The 17,740-nt window shown below is 35.7% G+C and overlaps 1 long non-coding RNA gene across 2 annotated transcripts in view; it reads left to right on the top strand.

Moving 5' to 3' along the window:
* The window catches only part of LOC138841036 (uncharacterized), a 611,708-nt gene that overhangs the window by 529,760 nt on the left and 64,208 nt on the right, over positions 1-17,740 (top strand). The window contains exon 4 of one of the 2 annotated variants that reach the window (XR_011376303.1): positions 8,577-10,449. The exons of the other annotated variant lie outside the window; for it this stretch is intronic. This is a non-coding gene — a long non-coding RNA (uncharacterized lncRNA). Of the gene's footprint in view, positions 1-8,576; positions 10,450-17,740 lie in introns of those variants that run through there. 2 annotated transcript variants of the gene reach the window in all.

Here is a 17,740-nt window from a genome sequence, read left to right as displayed (position 1 = left end):
GAAATTAAAATACTGCTACACACGTGTGGTTAGACTGCTGGTAGACATGAATCATAGGAATCTGAGAACACAGGACAGAGAAGAATTCCAACCCTATTATAGTAAAGGCATATTAAATTCTAAATATGATCGTGAGAATCTAAAAATAGTGTTGCTGTATTATCTAAAGATTCTCTAGCTAGGTATGTATCCATGGAAAAATCAAGTTAGTATGTTAGAGATGTAAGCATTTCCATGTCCATTGTAGCTTATTTACAAATGCCATGATATGAAATAGATACATAAAGGTTTGAAGAAAATTGAAAGATTATTCGTAGATAGAAAAATGGACAGTGGCTAGACAGATATAACATAGATAGATGATAGTTATGTAGATAGATAAGTAGATGTATATGGCAGACATATAGGTAGATGACAAATGATAGATAAATAGACAGATAGATAGATTGATAGTAGCACCAAGGAACATTATTCAACCTTGAGAAAATCTAGTCAATCCTTGCAATATAGAGAAACCTAGAGGCCATTTTGCTAAGATAAACTATGACCGACAAATGAAAACAATTATTAGTATTATTGTGTGTATAATCTAAAAAGATTGACATCAGAAGACCAGAAGATAGCCAAGGTTTTCCAAGGAAGAGGTGGAGGGACCAGTGTGGTGCGCGTGTTTTAAGGGTATAAAGCTTCAGGTAGACAGCAGGAATAGAAAATAGAGAAACCTGAAAGAAACATTCCTTGTCTGTTGATCTATTTCATTATTTGGTCTACGTGCTGCTTGTATTGCTGTGCTTCATGTGAAAATTCATCACACACAACAGTTTAACAGGTGATCCATTTATATTTAGGAAGTTAAAATGAAGAGAATACAGAATCATTGCTCAGTGGAGTGGCAGACTCTTTGCTCTCAGACCAGGTACAAGCCAGAACCTAGAACCCATCCATAATGAGCTAGAAGGAAGCAGGCAAAATTTGGTCATCCAGATATTCACCTAATACTCTAATGCTTAAAAATACAAAAGCAAAGAAAAAATTGCACATTGGAAATCAAGCTGGAGTTTAATGTGTATTTTTTCCAGAAAGTATTTTAACACTATAATTCAGTGGTGATGCCTTTCCAAACATAAAAACTATATAATAAGTTCGAATTGAAACTTAAAAAATAAGATAGGAGCAAGTTTTTTCAATTCGTAAAAAAAGCAACATTTAAAATGCATAGCAATTAATTAGATGTTTGTAAAGATATAAAAACACAAAAATAATCTTCATATCTGTTTACCAACAGATGCACTTTTAAAAATTACATCAAGAGTCTTTGTATTTGAATTGCTTGTGTATATACAACTCATCTGGAAAATTGTTTTATGTAGATCCTACAATGTCAACACCATCTGCAAAGAGCTTAGATTGGTTTGATTGAATGTTGTGGTTTTATAGCTCAAGTGCCAAAAATCTTCATTAAGGAAATCCATTGGTACGCTTGTTAATGTGTGGGTCTAGACTCTTAAAGACATTATTTTTTTTCAATAAAATGTACTACTTTATTGTCTTTTACTTCCTTTCATATTAACATTTTTGACTGGTCAATGAATCTTTTATATTAGGAACCATATAAATATTCTCTAAAATAGGAGCTGCCATGTCAAGAATGCCTTACATGGTCATATATATGTATATGTAAGTACATAAATATAATATATATATAGACACATATATATGCTTTAAGTAGTTGTACAACGGAGTTGCTATTCAACAAATCAACTTTTGGATACAATGCATTTTGATCAATGTAATTCTTTGATCATTCTTCTTATCCTTCCCAATGTACCCCTTACCTCATTTTTCTTAATTTTGTCAGGTATACATTGAATTTTTATTGTATTCTCTCTCCTTCTCCTCATCTACCTCTTCCTTACACCCTCCCCAAGCGGTTTCAAATACCTATATTCTGGTATTTGTTTGGTTGAACTATTTTGTAGTCTTTCTTGGAAATTCTACTGTGTTCTCCTCTGATTCTATGATATTTCAGTTAATACATTCCTAGACAGTTGTTTAATTATATATTTATACACTAACTCTAGCTTCCAGATATAAGTAACAGCATGTAACCTTTGTCTTTCTTGGCCTGACTTAATTCACTTAACATGCTTTTTCCAGGTTCTTCCATTTCTTTGAAGATGATGCAATATCATTCATTCTAATGAATGAGTGACACTCTTTTTTTGCATATATACCACATTTTCTTGATCCATTCATCCACTGAGGGGCATTTGGGCTGATTCACAACCTTGACTATGGTGAATAGTACTGCAATGGACATGGTTGTGCGGGTGGCTTTACTGTGTCCTGATTTGTAATCTTTTGGATAAATGCCCAGAGTGGACATAGGGTAGTTCTTGACATTGATTGACTTAAACTATCATATTGTTTTTGAGAAATTAAGCTCATGCTTTGTTTTTGAGAAATTAAGATCATGATTCATTTCATATGAAATATAGTAATTCATACAGAATGCTAAGGTATGTTTTAAATAGAATTTATTTCATAAAAGGTATTATTAATCTCCTAAAATGGTAAATTTTTTTGTCCTGAGTTTAAAAATAAAGCGAAGTAGAACTCTTTATACAGCTTGCTTTCCTTAATGCCTCTCTTAATATTCTGTTCTTAGTAGAGGTTCTGAGGTTCTGTTTGTTGTTGGCATATTTTTATGTGTGTCTAGACTGTCCAGGACATAATAGGTGTGTCACTCTGCTATGGAGAAACAATAATGCATCGCTATGAATCACAATAATATTAGTAGATGCAGTAGTTCTTTTAACACCTGTAGCATTAACAATTGCAAGGGATAGGAAAAGCTGAAGAAGCTGCATTAGTGAATGTGGCCATTTGCCTTTTCCACAGGTCAAGTAATGACCAATCAAAAATAATTTAACAATTAAAGAAAAAGAAGTTTTTCTTTATGAAATGTAAGCAATGATAAATATATCAGTTCTAGGAATATAATTTAAATTTTTTGATAAACAATAAGTAAATTAAGCCATATTCCTGAGAATGCTATATGCAAAAAATTTAAAAATACATTTATAGCATTTTAAATGTTTACAAGTACTTGACAATTAACCTATGGTTTTTATTGATGAAGATTTTTTGGTGAATGTTTGGTTCATACTCCTAAACATGTCTAAGTCCCTTTCAACATCAGTATTATATATAGTTTAGAGTGTGAATGTCCTACACAAACAGCTAATGTCATTTGGAAAGCAGAGCTCTTGTGAATACAGAGAAATAGACCAAACATTAAATTAACTTGATGCAGAACTTCTGATCACATCTAGCCAATCATAACTTCCATTGCCATTCTGTATACTCATATAGAAAGGACTGTTGTCTTCCTCTAATAGTAAAGCTTCAAAGATAATCAAAGAAATGCTGGAGTTCAATTAGATGCCTAATTGTCTTTGTCTCTGCTTCTATGTATGTCTCAGTTTTTCTTGCTGTCTCTCTCCCTACCAACACAGACACAGACACAGACACAGACACAGACACAGACACACACACACACACACACACACACACACACACACACACTCCCTCTCAAGCACAGATTCTCTTGCTCTTTCTCTTTTCAGCTGTCTTGAAAGAAGTGTGTCTAAGATAAACTAAAAACATATATGCAAACGTTCAACTATATATTCTACACCTCTTACAATACCCATTGCCCTGAAGGTATAATAGCTTTGTGAATGAAATACAAAAATATGCATGGGATTATTGAAAAGTTTTCCCTGTTAGTAACAATGATTGTAAATTGAAAACAATAGAAGAAGGCAAGAAATCGGAGCAAGCAAGGAAGTTGTTAGCCTATCTGTGGATATCAATCCTTCTACCACCCTCCCTAGGCATCAACGACACAAACATCTTTCTTTTCCTACCAAGTAGAAGACATTTCCTCAAGAATAAAACATTCCTTTAAGTATTTTATTCACATGTGACCTCATGATCTATACAGAAATATTTGCTTACTCACATTACAGTTCCTAGCAGCCTTTGATTTCAAAAGTTTTATGTTAAAGGCTTAGAATGAAGCTAGGAAGCCATCATTGATTTTTCTTTTTTCTTTTTCTCACTGTAGTCAGCAATATCCATGTCTGCAAAGTAATTGAATAAATTGATTGTAACTTTAAGTTGGTGGTAACTTAAAGATACTGGATACTGGACAATAGATTGTGGAGACAAAAATATAAACACTTTATTATTTTAGATGCAATTTATTTTAGATGTAATGGATTGGGCTTTTAAATCGTAATGTAATCATGTGGGAAAATAACCAACTTTCTAGAACATTTCAAACATATTTTGAGTGTCAGAGTTGACTGGAGATATTTCCTGGTAAATCAATCACTCAGATAATTGAAATTAAATTCCCTGGAGAAGGCAAATCTTAGAAAATAAATTTCACAATCAATAACTAATATGATGATAGTGGCAGATGATGCTGACAAATGAAGTTGGCAGTTGGCTATACATGAGGGTCTATTCAATTAGCTCAGTGTTTGCTGAGTATATTATACAATTAATGTCCTATACTCCAGTCTTTGATTACTGTACAAATAATTCATGGTAACCCACAGGGACAAATTTGGTTACAAATTAAGAACAGTGTTATTTATTACAAATAACTACCCTTTGCGTACTGTCTTCCCAATTTACAACGTATTTTGATGGATATTGTATAACACGATGTCTTGTTTCTATGACAAGACACCTGCAAAGAGCTTCCTGAAAGAGGAATCCTTTATTTGGAGTCACTGTTTCAGCTCATGGTCATTATGTATGGGCCCAGCAGTGCAGATCATGAAGACTGGAAGCAGAAAGAGAGGATGCCTCCCTAGCTGGTTTAGTCCCTTTCCCCTTCTTTTTCTATTTCCATGCTCAATAGATGTGGGCTGTGCCAGGTCTTCCTCTTAGTTAATCCCCTACGCAAAGGCCTTCTGGAAATATCCAGAGCAGCTGTACCCAGCTCCCAGCTATCCCTCAGTACTGTCAGGTTGATGATCGAGATGAACAGCTCATGAGCACTAGCTGCTGAAGCAGGAACAACCATTGTGTTTGGTTACTCTATGTAAGAGTATCTTTAAGTTTACATTTCCATTATACAAACATGCCGCTTAAGTGGTGAAAATGATGAAATAAAATAAAACCCCCACATGGACACCTGCTGACATTTTAACAGTTGTAAAATTTACAGTGTTTTATAATAACAGTTTGTAATTCATGGGGCAAAACATTACAAGGGCAATTAGCAGACAGGACTAGAATTTTTTGTTCTTAATATCTGCAAGGCACATACCTTTATCAGGCACAAGCTTCTTGTTTGTCCAAGAATGCAGCATCTACTTCTGGCTTGTACTTGGCCTGCTTTCATTTGGCTCCCTGATGCCTGGAGGTATTTCCCATCCTTGAAGGGCAGTTTTCTCTGGGTCTTTGGAGGCCTTATTCCTGCCTTCCCACGTCTGCTCTGATGGAGGTAGAAGTTTTATGATATTGTGTATCAAAGAGCCTGGACTGATAACTCAGGCCCTCACACAGTGGAAGATCATGGTTTTAGCAAAACTAATGCTGCCCAAATTTATACTGACTTAATTTTAAGCATCTCAAACAATCTTACTCAATGGGATTATCTCCATGACCTTCTCAGTGTGTCTTCTTTCTTAGCCCCCCAGAAGTAAATATTGTTCATTTTATTAAAACAGGATTAACACTGATTTCTTTGTCTCCCCAGCCCTGCTATGCTGTGCACAGAGAATTATGATACCCATAATATCAATAAAGATATTTGCTCCCCCAAAAATGACACTCTCCATGAAAAAAATATTAGCTAGCCCTATAATGTGAGAATGATATTTTCCTTTCGGATATATACTTAATGAAGTTCTACAGAGAGAGAATTTGATATGGATTCAATGTCCTCAGTAATATTTATATAAAAATGAAATACATATAAAAATCTTTCAAGTTAAATTCAATGTGGACCTAATTACATGTGGCAATATCTGTAGCTTGGAATATAACCATGTATAAAAATACCTCCCTACTTGTGAGCCAGTAAATTTCACAAGTCCTAGAGACTTATTTATTATAGCTAGCTTGAAGAAGCATTTACAAATTGAAGTGCTCCCTGCAATGTTTGAAATGATAGCAGTTCCTGTGATTAAAATTATTTATAGATGTATTAGACATAAATTACAAGTTCTTATCCACTGATATTTAAAGCCTACAGGTATATCCAAATGTCAATTATTTTATTAAAATGTATAAAAAATGAGTCACCTTAAATTTTTCATGTAATTATAATAATATGTTAGTAGGCTAATGTGCACTAGTATAATTGCTACATACTGTGATAGGATTATTGTTATATATTAATGTAAATATTAATTAATCCACTAACAATAAGATGACAGGATTGTAAAACCACAGAACTAGTAAAGATAGAGTTCCAGCAGTGATTCTCAGAGTATGGATTATGCCCATCCCTGGATTTGAGATTAGGGGAACAGAACACCTTATTTGTCTATTATTGTAAAAATGCAGTGTATTCAAAGGGGAAGAGATAATTATTCATTAAATAAGGAAATCATTTCGAAAGCCGATAATTTTCTACAATAACAAGAAAACATTGGCACAAATCAGAGCTCTGTGCTGATCACCTCACTAGCTAAATTTCAGGGAATGTTCAGAACTTAAAGTCATTAACATTCTTTTTTATTTCTTTTCTGTTCTCTGTGTTAAGAACCTGTTCATTTGAAGCACAAAACATGTGCTTCCTATTAGTTTGATCACCAGGTGAATTTAAAATGTTTTCATTACCCTTTATTTATGCTCATATTGAAAAAAAAAAGTGCATTTGCTCATTTCCTCACCTGCATTTTAATACTTCTCGACATAAAGCATTGTAAGTCATTTAATTCTGGTCATCCTATGGGGAAAATGTGAAAATGATGTATGCGATTTTTAATTGAATAAAGAAACTCTATAGTTTTATGTGCCTTAAGTGTCCCCCCATAGTCCACAGTTTGAGGCTTTATCCTCAGCCTACTGTGACCTTGTGAGGTGGCTGGCCCTTTAAAAAGTAAGTTCTATAGCCAGAGATGCAGCTCAGTGTTAGAGTGCTTCTGCTTTGCATGCATAGCAGCACCACAACAGGTCCAGGGTGGGGCATGCCTCTTCCAGTGGGCCTTGGGGCCCTACCCAGCCCTCTTCCTCTTTCCTACCTGGCTTCCGCAGTCATGGTGATGATCAGCTTTCTCTGCTAGCCATGCCATGGGGTGATCCTGAGAGGAGGGTCGTGTGTCTGCCCTGGACGCAGCAGGCTGCACCACCGTGCACTGGACCGGTCAGCCTTGATCATCCCCATAACAGCGTTCTCTGCGTGCATCTGACCTTTCAGCAGATGCACTTACCACTTACCTAGAATAAAAGTGACCATCGGGTGGTGTCCAGTTCTCTAAGTGGTGACAAAAGCCTGCAGCCGTAGAGTAGAAAATAAAATACACATGTTAACACCAAAATCGTCTCGTGTCCATTTGCTTGCCGTGTCTTTGTACTGGCAACAATTGATACATGGTTTTTTGTCCCCATTCCAGTATGTTTTGTAAATGAATTCTTAAATTGTGTTTTGAGTCTGACTTCTCTCACCTGTCAGAATACATTGGCTGTTTATCACTTGTGGAATGTATCAGCAGATCATTCATTCTTTTTTTGTTGATCAATACTATACCATTGTCTATTCATTAAGGAAGAGTAGAGAAAGCAGGTGGCTCATAACTGTAACCCTTGGTAATCCTTGGATGGTGTCTGAGGATTGCAATACAAAGCTAGGCCAGGCAGGGAAAGCCCATGGAATTCTTATCTCCAACTAAGCACCAAAAAGCTGGAAATATAGCTGTGGCTCAGCTGATAGAACACCAACCTTGAGAGAAAAAAAAGCTCAAACATATCACCCAGTCCTTGAGTTCAAGTCCCAGGACTGAGTTAAGGAATTTCTCTTCTTTTCATTCTGTGTTCAAACAATTGTTAAATCTCATAACAGGTCTAATGCTGTCATTCATATTCATTTTTCTTGGGCAAATCACTAGATGGCATTCTAGAGAATATGATTTCAATAAATTCTAATTAGTATTCATTCTAATTAATTTAACTTTTGCTCTTTTCAATTAGTAGAATCCTCATCATTTAAGTAGCATTTGATATTTGCATCTACATTTACTTTTTTATCCAATATTCAATGTTTATTCATTTAAAAAATCTTTACATGGCTTTCTGATACAATTTTCAAAAATGAGGTAGATTATATGTACATATTTCATAATATTGAACATCGGGATGTTTTGAAATAAAAATAACACTTACCTAACTTATGGAGTAATTGTATTGCCTTTCTGTTTCTGCGTCTGTGTTTACCTGTATGTATTTATCCACAGAAACCTGCCATCTGCTGTTGGCTCACAGGTATCATGCAAATTTTTCCAAATATTGGTTCCATTAGCTGAGCTATTCATTTCCATCACTTCCAGATTCCTGGAGGACGTGTTCATCCACGCGTTTGCTTTTTCAAAACTCTGTCGATCCTCTCTCCGCATCATCACATCGAACACGGTGCCCTTCAGCAAGTCCTCTGAGCCAGGACTCCAGAATCCGCCTCAAGCCCTCCATCTAGTTCCGCCCAGGTCACCTCTTCAACACAACTGTTAGGGAGTCGCCTTCAGAGGCCTGCGCACAGGAGTGTCCGCAGATTGCTTCTCATCGCTTCTTCATGTGGGATCAGAAGTCGTGGTTCCTCTGAGTTCCCTTGGCATCCAACCATTTGAATCCATCCCCCGTTCTTGGGGACCCCGAGGGGCCGCAGTCCTGCCACTCCCAGGCTGTGGTCTGACCACAGGGTCCCTGCAGCCCGCCCGCCAGCCCAGCAAGGCTTCGCTCCTCTTCAGCCAGCAGGAGAATGTTTTTCTTCCTCAACCTGAGATTTGACAACTTGCACATTTCACCTTTTGCTTTCATTTGTATCCTAAGATGGCCTTTGTATACACTGTTTACATGTGTGACTAGCATTTCCAGTTACTTCTTAATGTTTGCCCCCAAATACATGTAGAATAGCTTAGAACCTGCATTAAGAAAGATGGCTTTGTAGTATCTAGATGATATCAAAATAAATTGAGTCTATGTCCACAGATGGCTTCAGGAAACTCACAGAAAGCTTTGGAATAATAGAAGTATAGGGGTCCAGTAGAGAATGCTATATAGAGGGTGGAACTTGACTTAAAGTTAAGTCTGTATGGAAATGCTGCTGTGAAAACCATTTGAATAATTAATATATATATATCAAAAATTGAATGACAAGAATGAATACAAACAGTTCCCTGTCGGAAGGTGTGTACGATTGGAAGCAGGCAGGGATAAAGACCAGCATGAAAATGGTTGAAGTACTTGGTAAATATTCATGAAAATAGAACAATGCAGCCAGTTGAAATTGTTTTAGAAAGAGGTGAGGGAATAAGGGAAAAGGAGAAAAAGGTGATTTTGAACAGGGTATGTTTTGTGCATATGTACAAATATCACAGCGAAACATCTTTGTATAACTAATATAATAAGAAAAGAACAATGTAGCTGGGCACTTATGGCTCACGCCTTTAATCCTGGCTAGTCAGGGGACTGAGATCTGAGGATCACAAGTTCCAAGCCAGCCCTGGTGGGAAAGTCCATGTGACTCTTATCTCCAATTAACCACCAGAAAACCAGAAGTAGAGCTGTGGCTTAAAGAAGTGGAGCACTAGCTTCATTCAAAAATGCTCAGGGACAGCACCCAGGCCCTGAGTTTAAGCCCCATGAGTGACAAAAGGAAAGAAATTTATTAGAAAATGAACCATTAGCTATAGGACATGATATAAAAAAGTATTAAGCCATTTTATTTATTTCTTTTCTTTTCTTTTGTCAGTTGTGGGGCCTGAACTCTGGGCTTGGGCACTGTCCCTCAGTTCTTCAGTTCAAGGCTAGCACTCTACCACTTGAGCCACAGCACCACTTCCAGCTTTTTTTCCTGTTTATGTGGTGCTGAGGAATCAAACCCAGGGCCTCATGCATACAAGGCAAGCGCTCTACCACTGAGACACCTTCCCAGCCCTCATTTTCTTTCTTCCTACACTTTTTTTTTTTTTTTACAGAAAACCTTGTTTTAATAAAAATGTCCAGGAAGAGTTGAATGATAGAATGATAGAAAGTACTTTACATTTATCTTTCCTTTCCTATTATTTTATTGATATTTTCCCTGTAGTGGAGAAAATTTATGACAAATTTTATCCCCCACGCCAATCGAGTAAGACTTCTCTGTACCTTGATGTATATAATGATTGCATGACAGCCAAGGGGTTTTTTAATTAACTTGTGGACACTCTGTTGCATTTATTATATTGCATGTAGTAAAATTTTATGCTTTCTCTACAAACACTGGTGGCCTTTACATCATTTCCTTTCAGTAGAAAATGTAAAACGTATCAAGGATATCCCGCTTAATCTGTCCCTCATCAGCAATTTATTAATTCACAGTGACAAAGGTAACTTGAGTGCATTGCATTTAGGCCAACAGCTGGACTGTCTGACAAAGTGATGGAGGAATGTGCACTTTGCTGGAAATTCTCAGATTTATTATCTATAGGGTGTTTTGAGGGAACTCAAGTCCAGAAGCGTTAAGTCTAAGCTCCTGGGACAAATGCTCACGGAAATGTTTCAAAGGGTTCATATTGAATTAACTAAAATGCGCACACATGTGCGTTCAATGACTGCAATTCCCTTGCATTTTCCCTAAGTGGGTAAGGAAGGTCAGAGTTGCCACCAGAACTCGATGCTGCTTCTCACACTCGCCTGAGTTTTCCTGCCTCTTGTTCATGGGTCCTGAGCTTCTGTGATCACAAGACACAACAAGTGACCCAAGAACTGGATCCTAGATCAGGGAAAAGGAATTATAAAAAGTACAGTTATGTATATATGTTTTTATTGTAAAAATACTGTACAAGGGGGTGACAGTTCCATGGGTAAGGTCATGAGTACATTTCCTGTCGAGCATTGTTACCTCCTCCTAGAAAGGACATTTTTATAAGTCAGTTGATGAAACTATGTTTTGACATATTTCCTATCCTTCAGATTGCCTTCTCCCAAATAATATAAATCTTGGTGAGTTCAAAGCAAAGGTGCATTTTGAGATTAAAAAGAAAGCATGAGAAACATGGAACAAGTTATAATTGTTTGGTGAAATCGCTCAGAATTTCTATCCCTACAGCTTAAGTTCCCCACTCGTATTTCCCATAGTTTCCAGCATTAATTATAGCAAAAAGAGAGTTTTCATAATTACATAGAGCACAGAACAATGATCTTGCCTTCAAATTACATGGCAGATATATTATTAGTTTTCCGTGCACAGTAGTCATGCATACTTTCCAGAATCATTCCTTTTCTCATTCTGAAGATCATTTTGGATGAACATGTTAACTTTACCCTAGGAGATTCTGGTTTTTCATATTTAATTTAGTATTTCATATTTCCCCTTTGTCCCTGTTCAATTTCTTTTTTGTATATACCTGTGAGCATCACCTTGGCAGTCAGAAGAAAATATTTGTGGTTTTTATCAGCGTGAGACTGACAAGTACCTGGGCAACTGTGGTTGAGTTGTTCAACAGAGAAACGCATGCTCCTTCCCCACTGCACAGCCCCCAGCAGCCTTGCTGAGTGGCATGACTCAGATAGGACTCAGCTGCAGGCTGGAAAAAAAAGAATCACAGCAACCAACAATGCAATACGTAATCATCTCATGTCGAATATAATGATCTTATCTATGCCCTTATTCATAGTCAATGAGGACATTGTCCAGAATACCAGCACTGCTCAATCTCTTACCTTTATCTATCATTATAGAATGGCCAACCAACTCATTGATACATACATGTGTATGTATATAAATGAAAAGGAATGGAAACCCATAGCTAACTGAAGACAAATGCATTTATTTATGGAATTACTGTGATCCTTGTCCAACATTTTTTATTAGTTTCTCACCCATTATAATTCATTAATGCATTATTTCTATTTACTACATAGCAGGTGGGTTCTAATGATTATTTTATTCATTTTTTTATTTTTTCATATATTTATATTCATTACCTTGTATATAATGTATATCTCTATTTATCATCTGTCTGTCTGTCTGTCTTTTCCTATCCATTATCTATCTATTATCTATTTCATTCATCCATCTATCTGTCTATCCATCTATCTATCAGCTACCATCTCTATCTGTCTGTCTATCTATTATTTCACTGGTCTTCGGAAGATGAATATGACAATTATTTTGTAGGACTTTTGACTTTTGGGAGATTCATTTGTATTCTAGAAAAAAAAAGTTCATTTGTTTCCCTCTTCCATCTTCCCACAATTCCTATCTCTATCTCTGCCTCTTATTCTCTTCGTTCTACAGGTTCACTATTTTATTTTTTCTTTCTACTTTTTAAACCAGTTGCTAATTCTGCTTTAAATAGTATACCACATGCATGGAATCATACAACATGTAGGTTTCTTTGTTTGTTTGTGCGGGTCCTGAGGCTTGAACTCTGGGTGCTGTGTCTGAGCTCCTTTTGCTCAATGCTAATGCCCTACCACTTGAGCCACAGCACCACTTCCTTTTTTTGAGTGGTACATTGGAGATAAAAGTCTCACAGGGACTTTCCTGCCCGAGCTGGCTTCAAACCGTGATGCTCAGATCTCAGCTTCCTGAGTAGCTAGGATTACAGGCGTGAGCCACCGGCACCTGTGATTTTTAAGTCTTTCTCCATTGGATATCTGTGAGATTCACCTCTGCCTGTAACAGTAGTTGCATCTGTCCCTCACAGCACTCAGCCAAGGTGACAACACATTGTCTTCTAGTAACGAAGCAGCTATGCCGACCCTGCAGACCAGGTGTTCAGTACCTGGTATTCAGAGTGTTCCGTTCCTGGCTTCGTATCAGTCCCCTCCTCAGCGGGCCAGCCCGTCCAGTGGTGCTCTGGTTAGAACACATACTACTCTCAAATGCCCCCAACGTGTGGAAATCTGTTTCTGCGACATTTGGAGCATCTCACTGTTTTCTCTCTCTTCCTCAGAAGACACAGGACTTTGTACTTGATGATCTCAACTCACACCCTGAACGTCACGACTGTCAGAAACAAGGGCTGAGTTGAACTGAACTCTACCAGGGAGGATTTTAAATCCCATTTATGAATAACTAAACTCACCAAAGGCAATAGGCATGCCTTTTCTGGTTATATTTACAAGCTATTACTTATGCGTTGGAAGTATTCCCAACCTTTCAGAAACAGCAAAAGAAAAGAATGTCAGGACCTGATACAAAAGGCTCTGCTCTTGAGAGAGAGAGAAGTCTTCTCATTGCTTCTGAGGAGTCAGCCAGGCTGAGTAAATAGACTATTTTAAATTGTTCTATCAGATTATCCTGTCAAATTAGTTTTTGGTAATTGACTCTGGCAAAACAGCAAACCATTATTAGGCAGCAAGCTATTTATTATTAAGCCAATTGAAAATGCTGTTCATAGCAGCTACAAGACAATGATGCGTAATTGGATTTGGTGGGAGACAGGCAGATGTCTGCATGGTGAAAATTCTCACTGTATAGGATTTTTGGGAATGTCACATTCGTGCAGTCATTATGGGGGCATTAATTTTTTTCAGGCAAAGTTGAGTTGTAGTAATACTTTTCTGCATGTATATAATCTGCCTTCCTGTTCATTTGTGGGAATAATTTTTCTTGTCCCAATTATTTTTAACTTATAAAACAAAATCATTTAGCTCAGATTAATTTAAACAGTACAGGAGCATGCATAATTAAAACCATTAGTCTAATCTTGCCCAATTTCCTTATGCTACTATTGTTGCCTGCCAAGTCAGTAAGACTCACTTGAACTATCTCTTGATGCAATCTTCTTTAGATTTTCCATATTTACACTTGTGCCCCAATGAATTATATTACAGCCCTGTTCTTAATTTACATTTTTATTAATGCACATATAGTCTTATTACCTAGAAATAATTATCGATAGCCAATTGCCCTTTTTATATTATTAGTTACTTGTCTATGAGCAAGGTTGGTTTAGTTTGTCTCATTGTAAATCAGGTTGCAATCCTCAGCTTTATATAACAGTTTTACCCACAGACTTGTCACAACTTTGTGTGCATTCATCCCTGAGCAATGGTGGTAAGTTTTTCACATTCTTTCTGCTTCTTGTACTCCATCAAAACTAGGAGAAGTACAAGCTAATATTGGAGATATTACTAGTTAGGAATTAGTGAAAAGTAAGTGATGATTGGTGAAAGACATCTTTTTCCCAGCCTTATTTTGTCAGAGCATTTTTATCCAGTTGAGTTCTTCAGTCACAATCTACCTGCTTATCTTCTCCATAAGGTTGTACTTAAAAGTAATGAATTGACTTATTAATGATATTATTCTAATAGTTTGGTAACCAAAACGTAATGATTGTTTTTTGTTTGTTTGTTTGGTTGTTTTTTTTTCTTTTTTTTTTTAACAAAATACTTTGTACTCTATAGAATAGAGGTAACCGACTGAAAGATAACTTATAGAAGTCCTTCAGTCTTTGTTCAAACAAACTCCCTTTTGGGTCCACTAAATTACAACTTTTCATGACATACAGCAAGAGCCTACAGGTTCAATTCATCAAGATACAACACAAGATTAACTCTTTCTCTGAAATATTTACTGAGTAAAATGGTGCCCTGGCCCTAATAAATCAGGACATCTAATTTATTAATAGATAACTAATTGTTTTCTTAAACTCAACAGCTTTCTTCTGTGCACTATAATATAGGAACAGGGTAACTGGCTTTATCAAATACTAGAGCAGCACTTCTACAAACATGCTCAACTACGGCATTATACTCACTTGGGAATCTGTTACAGCAGCTAGACTTTTCTAACAAGGGACGTAGCTATCTTTGAAACTTGGAACTGTAAACTACAGTGATCAGTATGAAGGTGGATAAACCATGACAATGTGGGAAAGTCCAAACCCCCAGAACTACATCTTTAATGGCATCTCAATCTGACTCCTACACTTCCTGAACAAAACATATACTACTTTTGTTAGAATCCTTTGGTTAAAAATATGGAATTGTTCTATGGCGTCATTCCTGCATATGAGCTAGTCCATGATTTGATAGATAGATTACTGTTCTTGTACAATTAAGAGAGGTAGTACCTTGGTGCAGTATCTGCTTAGTTAGGGAAGCAGGGATCCATGCATGTTCCAGAGTTCACCACGTGATATTAAGGACCATAACTACAATGCTCATGGAACTACCCCTTGGCAAAAACAACAGAAAATAGTTTATCCATCTGAACTGACAAACTACGTCAATTATCATAACCAAATGCTTAGAAACACTAACTCATTTCTCCGCTTACTGCTTCTCTACTCTGCATGAACAATATTAAAGGGACATTGAAAAATTAAAAAAAAAAAACCTACTTGTCAGTATTGGGGAAAAGATGAGTCCCCTGAATTCTCTTCCTGCCATCCAGTTTAAGATTATAAGAGCAACCATTGTAATGATCCACCGGGACAGGAACCTGGAGGTAGGAATAACTTATTAATGGTGATGGCAAATATTTGCTTTATAGATTGGCCTGAAGCCCTTTCGAGGTTGGTATGAGAAAAGAGGGTAAAGTTTTATAACTTTCAGAGAGCAAGCAGTGTCCATACATTGGAAAGGCTATTTACAAGTAATATAAATCATTTGTATATTACTCTCTGTTTAAGGCAGAGTTGGAACATTTTGTTGTATAAAAACGTTAATATTTCATCCTGAGAAAATATAGAGGTAAATAAATGATTACTGAACATATAAACTCGATCGATTTACATAATTTTTATTCTGAATAAGACTTTAGCCATGGCTCTTCCATATTTATTCATGCTACTTTTAAGTTAATATCATCACAGATATTGATAATCAATAAAATGAATTCTGGGCTGCTTTTCATACTTACGTGATGAATTATTCATCGCTATATTGATTTATAATTTAGGAGAACCTATCATATTACAATAAATATGCTCTAATTTTATTAGTATTTTAATACTATTTTGAATGTAAAATGAAGTATTTCTATACTAATAAAATGTCATATTAGTGTATAAATATTTTCTAATAACATCAAATATTATATACTAATAAAATAAAATATCTTACATTCAAAATAACTATGTCTTGAAAATTAAAATATATATCTCGAATCAGATATCATTGTTGAAAAATAAAGACAGTCTATATTAATGGTTGAAATAAATCCTTGACTATAGAATTGTTTTAAATTAGTGGCATGTTACATATCACAATGTTTCATGTAAAATCCATGTACATGTACATAGTCCATGTACTCAAACCACTAAGAAAAGAGAAGATAGCCCAATTCAAATTTAAAGTATTGATTTAATAAAACATGTAAGCACATTTTACAAGAACATCCTTAAGTCTAACATAGATTTTTTTTCCTCAATATGTAAAAATATAACAGTGAAAAAAATTCTGGAGTTGAGATATTTTTTTCCTCTTTCAGACACTTCAAAATAAGAAACTTCAGGCAGATCAAATCCTGAAAACAATTCCTTCTATAAACATCTCTTCTTAATAATTTTATGTTCAACAGAAACTGAAAAATCATGATAGTGACTGATTTAGTTAATCATGTTAAATTTGCAAACACGGAGGACAATTTCTAAGATTTTTTTTCTCTTGTTATTTGAACCCTCTTATCTGAACGCATACAGCTTTAAGCTTGAGCAAGCATTGGAAGTCACTTTTCAAATTAGGTATGCACACTTGACTGACCTCTGATGTGGGAATGTGACACAGACAGGAAATCTGCACAAACAGCTAAAGCCATCAGAGAAAACTTTCTGGTGCCCAGTGCATTCTAAATTTTCAAATAATAGAACCAGAATTCTGGAATATATCTTTTTTGTTATAAAACCCTTTTCCTCTAAAACATTTTTATTATTAGTCATAAATGAGGATATGACATATTTTAAGGGGGAAGGGTGGTAGGCTTTTTAGGAAGATTTGTTTTTAAATTCATAATTATCTAGAAATAAAATATCTCAAGTAGACTCCTGGTAAATAAAATATGCTTCATAAACCAGACAAATAACTGAATAGAAAAATCTTGGTTCTACGTGTGTGAATTATTTTAAGGTAACCTTATAGGTACATAAAGTATTTTAAAGATTAATTTCATAAGTAGTCGCAAGAGTTATTCTTTAATGAGTCAGTGATGCTTCGAAAGTTTATGAAGATATTGATGATTATGAAATTCTAAACTTTTCCTGACTGCTCATCTGTGCACTGAAATCTGTTCAGGGGCTGCCTCCAGCTTCAGATTAGCAATGCATCTGTTACACTTGATCAGGTTGAAACCGAACAGAAGAAAACAGTAGACGTTTTCCCAAGGCAGATTGATTTAAATTTTTGTTTTTTTTTTGCAAAGTGATGGTCAGTTGATGATGTTTTTGACAATAATTGTCTCCAGACAATGATTTTATTTGCTTAATAAAATATTGTCTCTGTATAAGAATAAATTCTTTCCTAACAACAAAATAAAGCAAAAAAATAGAAAAATGAAATAATTAAA

The sequence above is a fragment of the Dipodomys merriami genome, unplaced genomic scaffold (assembly GCF_024711535.1).
Source record: "Dipodomys merriami isolate MVZ:Mamm:240054 unplaced genomic scaffold, mDipMer1.0.p SCAF_31, whole genome shotgun sequence".
NCBI classification, from domain to species: domain Eukaryota; kingdom Metazoa; phylum Chordata; class Mammalia; order Rodentia; family Heteromyidae; genus Dipodomys; species Dipodomys merriami.
The sequence above is the reverse complement of the archived record's forward strand: the minus strand, read 5'-3'. Positions and strand labels throughout refer to the sequence as shown.